Here is a 5,924-nt window from a genome sequence, read left to right as displayed (position 1 = left end):
TATGCGACCTGCAAGCCTTAGCAGATTATAATGACGGATATAATTATTTATTAACGGTCATAGATGTGTTTTCCAAAACGGCTTACGTACGCGCTCTAAAGAGGGAAACTGGATCCGGTGTGGTTGAGGCCTTTGAGTAAATTTTTGAAGAGAGTCAGACCCCCATTAAAACTACAAACCGACGTGGGAAAATAATTTATTAACAGACGTTCTGAGGCTCTTATGAAAAAACACAGCATCACACATTTTTCCACGGCTAGCGATCTCAAAGCCTCTGTGGTTGAACGATTTAATCGCACTTTAAAAAGCCGAATGTGGAGATATTTTACAGCTAACAACACCATGCGATATCTCGATGTCTTACAAGACTTGGTATAATCAGAGTTATCACAGCAGCATAAAAATGGTGCCTACGGATGTAACTGCAGAGAACGTTGATCAAGTGTTTGAAAACCTGTACGGTAAATCTTTTGCAACACAGAGGACCGAATTAAAGAAAAATTTTAAGGAGGGGGACCTCGTCAGAATATCAAAATTGAGAGGTGTGTTTGATAAAAAGTATGAACAGAGTTTTACGAACAAAGTGTTTACAGTTTCAGAGTGCATACCTCGTGAGCCACCTGTGTACAAACTGAAAGATTATGACGGTGAAGCCATCCAAGGTTCATTTTATGAGTCAGAGTTCCAGAAAGTAAATAAAGACAGAGTCTACCACGTCGAGGACATTCTGAAACAACGTACCGTGAGAGGTGAAAAACAAGTCTTTGTACGTTGGAAAAACTGGCCTGAGGAATTCAACAGCTGGATCAAGGTGGATGAAATAATAAATGTAAAAGAATTGCTGTGCTTTTGCCTAGAGTATCATTCCATCATGTACGGTGCAAAGAACGATGGGTTTTACATTACGCTGCCCTCTCCGTCCGTAAAAGTTGGTACACTATAAATACGGAGGATGCCTACTTTTACTGGAGGGTAAAGCCCAAAGAATCGGGGTCAGAGAGTGTGATACATTGTCAAAGTTTTACACCCGGATATTACGGCGGCATAAAAGACTTTAGGTTAATGATGGATGGTTATTATAGAGTAATTAATTCTAATATCTATCTAGTTTATAACATCATTCAGAAAAGATTTGATTTCCAGGCTGGTGGTCAGACCCACGTACTCTATGAGGGAATTGATCGTTGAGCTTTTTCCTTACAATATCCCTTATTGAAGCAGACACGCTTAATGTCAGCTACCGTCCATAATAAATAGGACTTTGGGACTGATTTTTTGACAGTTTTCACTGGTTATGACGAGCAATATGTGAGAGAAATATGGTGATAATTGATCGATGTTTAGGTACATTAAGCCACGTTAAGCTTTTTCACGTTAAGCTTTTTCACGTTAAGCTTTTTCCTTACAATATCCCTTAATGAAGCAGACACGCTTAATGTCAGCTACCGTCCACAATAACAGGAATTTGGGTCTGATTTTTTGACAGTTTTCACTGGTTATGAGGAGCAATATGTGAGAGAAATATGGTGATAATTGAATGATGTTTAGATACATTAAGCCACGTTAAGCCTTTTCCTCGCCATAGACACCAATGAAGAAGAAAACGTTACCGTGAGATAATTTCTATAATCGTTGGATTTCAGTTTAGATATTTTGACAGTTTTAAGTGTTTATGACAAGATATGGCCATGGTAAATATGGTGATGATTGATCGATGTTTAGGTACATTAAACGACGTTAAGCTTTTTCACGTTAAGCGTTTAAGAACGTCCCCGTGTAGGAGCCCCTCCATCGTAACTTTAATCTTCATATAACTTGCCTCGATGTTTTGCATGGATAGAAAGTGTTGAATGGCTGGAATAAGCTTTGGGGTGGAGAGCCGTTTCATCAACCAGTCAAAGTTTTCCTTGTGGAAGTCATCCTGAACCACAAATTTACGCATTGGTGTTGTCTCTGACTGGGATGGTCAATGCGACACCCCTCGCACATCTCAACTTGGTACAGAGATAGAGTTTTGTTCAGCAGATGGAGCCCTGCTATTTTTACACCTTTAAAGAAAGTGTCTGATAGCCAACCGTCATGGTCGTCATGGCCTCCTTCATCAACAGAATTAGTTGACAGATCAGAGTGAGGCTCAATCGATGTAGGTTTGTGATTCCCAATGGAAGCCTCCGAAATTATAACTTCATCCGGATACGCGTTGTAATTTTTTGGCGGAGTCGGGATGATGGTCGTTGGACTGCTCTGGGGCGTGCAGTTGGTGAACATGTTTCCTCTCTCTCCAGCGTTTTATATTTTGCTTGGTAGGTTGTCTCTTTTTATAGGGTGTGGTATCTCCCATGTGGGCTGGGAGAAGGAGTGGTTTGGCTCTGGGGGCGGGATTAGAGGGGCCTTTTTCTTCATCAGGGTATTATTCCAAAGGTGGCAACAGTGAAACAGGGAAGTGATTGTTTCACCGATCTGATCCAACTTTTCACTCCATGCTTTAGCCAGTACAACCAACAAAGTCCTGAAAACACTGCATTCTGAATTGAACAGATCCAAGTCAAAATACCATTTAGCTTCTTCACTACAGGCTCCATCTTTCTGACACGGAAGAACCAGTGACACTCAGATGAGGATTTTGACAACCAAATAGCTGAAAAGGATTTATGCCCAGATTGCAGAGATCTTTTGTCCTCTTCTAACACCTCCCCTACACTCCACAGATTGATGGACTTTAACACGCCCCAATCGTTGCAAGACAATGTGGCTACATCCACCATGTCCCCCAGTGTGTTACCTTCACTTCGCTGATAGAGACACAGTTCCCCGGTCTGATGCCTAAGCATACACACTCTTAAAACTGCTAAAACTTGAGTCATATTGGTAACCAAGTGCTGGGTAAAATATGGACCGATCCATCGCTGGGTTGTTCTGACCCAGCAGGGTTGGGTTATGGTTCTGACCCAGCATGTTGGGTTATATTTTCAACCCAACAATTGGTTAATATAACCATGTTGTTGGGTTAAAACAACCAAATATGGGTTGGAAAAATATAACCCATATTCTGGGTTATCTTTTTTCTGGTTTTCTGTTTTTTTTTCTTGATTTTTGCATTAAGAAATGAATTGAGGAAATTATGAAAAATCCAAAACAAATCCCAGCATTTTGTTTTATTGCTTCAAGCCAAATATATCACTTCAGACAAAATTAAACATTACAATTAATTTCAGTTAACATTAAAAGTAGTATAAAAGAATACAAAAGTAATTTTACATTTTTGATTTAAAACATGTGATGTGTCAATTATTACATCACTAAACGGACGAAAAGTCACAACTTCTTAAACTTCATGCATTTAACTTTCAAACCAACTTTTAAATCTTAAAGTGTCCAAAAAACAATCTCTTTTTCTGGGACTTGGGGGTTATTTTGTGTCTCTGGTGCTTACGCACACACACGATAACAACCATCCATGGTGTCTGAGTGAGATCTGGTTCCTGTATATCCTCTGTCAGAATATGGGCCCTTTAACTCAACCATGTGCCATAACCTAAATAGAAATTAAAAAACTACATAGTAGAATCTGAGCTCGCATTAGTATGTACTCATAACGTTAACGTTATATAGTTAATTAATTCCGTTTAAGAAATTACGTTAGAGGAGAGGCAGTTAGCTAGCAATATACAAGATGAGTTTGAGCAAAGAGTTAGCTAATTGCTAACGTAAATATCCTATAACGCTAGCCTTATAAATCTGCTAGCTAGCGTTAGCTAAAGTGAACTAACGTTACGGTTTACCATACAGACAGCTACGTTAATAGCTAGCATTACCATAGTTACATATTAACAATACAGAAGTAAACCTAAACACAAACATACCTTGTAACTGTTAGACTGCTTAACACATGAGAGAGAACAAGTGTCTTTACTTTATCATTGTCCTGTTTTGAGTTATTATCAGGTTTTATAGTTTTAGAGCTCAGGCTAGAACGTTAGCGCAAGCTAACGGTCCTTTTTCCCTTCGTCATCCTAACCGCCAAGTGCGTTAATGATGTGCGGGACGCTAAATAACAGCTACTCATAACGTTAACGTTATATAGTTAATTAATTCCGTGTAAGGGTGGTTGAAGGAATTAAATCGTCTGGTTATTCTAACATAGTTGTATAGTTTTACCGTCTTAAAGTCTCCTACCACTTACCGGAGCTGTGGTCGTCGACGTCCCGGGGCCTTCTGTCCGGAAATGGCGGAAGAATGAGCCGCTCTGGTTTGACCCATCGTGTTGGGTCACAGTCTTTGACCCAACGTTGGTTTAAATCAATCCAACCAAGGACCCAACAGCCTTAACCCAGCATTTGGGTTATTAAAATAACCCAGCGTTTTTTAGTGCGAATACAACACAAAATACAACAGAACCGCTGGAGCGGAAGTGGAAGAAAAATACAATCGCATTCTGGCTCAAGACCGTGGCAGTAGAGATACGCGGTCGAATGCAGGACGGGTCCCAGAAACCCGAAGGCCGATGCCGCGGTAGTATAAAACTACAACCCCATTCTGCCCCGGGTCCCAGAGACCCGACAGCATTTGTTCCCGGGTCCCAGAGACCCGACAGCATTCTGCCCCGGGTCCCAGAGACCCGACAGCATTCTGTCCCGGGTCCCAGAGACCCGACAGCATTATGCCCGGGGTCCCAGAGACCCGACAGCATTCTTCCCCGGGTCCCAGAGACCCGATAGCATTCTGCCCCGGGTCCCAGAGACCCGATAGCATTCTGCCCCGGGTCCCAGAGAGCCGACAGCCGAGGCAGTCGAATGCTCTAGCCATGCTGATAACTAGTTGTATTTGCAGCAATGTCCCAGTGAAGTGTGAAAACAATATAGAATATATAAATAAAACGTCTTGAAAGCATGTAACATGTTTATTTTTGAAGTCTTGTTGTTGTGTGTGCCGATCGGGGATTGTTGTCCCTCCTCAGGAGGTCCTGCCGTTAGTCACAGAAACGGCTGCGTCGCTGATGCAGGTTTCATCAGATGTAGCCACGTTAATATGGAACAACACAAGACTAACATTCAGAAATGAGCAAACTACATGTAGGCAGAGATGGCAAAAGTACTCACTTCCATACTTAAGTAGAAGTACAGATACTTGTGTTAAAAAATACTGTGGTAAAAGTGGAAGTACTGATTTAACTTCTTTACTCAAGTAAAAGTAACAAAGTACAGGCTTGGAAATTTACTTAAAGTATAAAAGTAAAAGCAGCCTTGCGAAAGCTACCTGAAGCACACAAATGTTACTAGAGAGACGCTGAGGAACTTCAGTGGACATGGAGGACACAGTCTTTATGTGGCAATGGCTACATTTTAAATGGATGTCTGCCAATAGGCCTAAATATATGATTATAATGACAGAGACTGGGACTCCAGGTTAATAAGATTCTGACTTATTAGCAAGATATGAATTCAGATGTGATTCTGTGAGAATTCACAGATCCAGTTTTTATTTTTAATCTTTACCCCTAACATAAAAATGAATCTACATTTATGTGTGAACTCAAATACTGCTTCTGGAAATAAAATAAAGGATTAAAATATGAATGACTAAACAGATATTAATGAAGAAGTTCCCCAGCACATTGGCCAGGAGTCCTTCTTGATGCCTTCTGTCTCAAACATCTCTCTCAGATAAGGTTGAGGTGGGAATGTCTTGCTGTTTTCTTCATTTTCAATCATACTTCCATCCATACTACTATGTGCTAACGTTAACACCATCAACAATTCTATGTGCTAACGTTTACACCATCCATACCACTATGTGCTAACGTTAACACCATCAATACTACTATGTGCTAACGTTAACACCATCAGTACTACTATGTTCTAACGTTAACACCATCCATACCACTATGTGCTAACATTAACACCATCAATACTACTATGTGCTAA

Source organism: Etheostoma cragini, chromosome 2 (assembly GCF_013103735.1).
Source record: "Etheostoma cragini isolate CJK2018 chromosome 2, CSU_Ecrag_1.0, whole genome shotgun sequence".
Taxonomy (NCBI): Eukaryota; Metazoa; Chordata; class Actinopteri; order Perciformes; family Percidae; genus Etheostoma; species Etheostoma cragini.
This window is presented reverse-complemented; position numbering follows the sequence as displayed.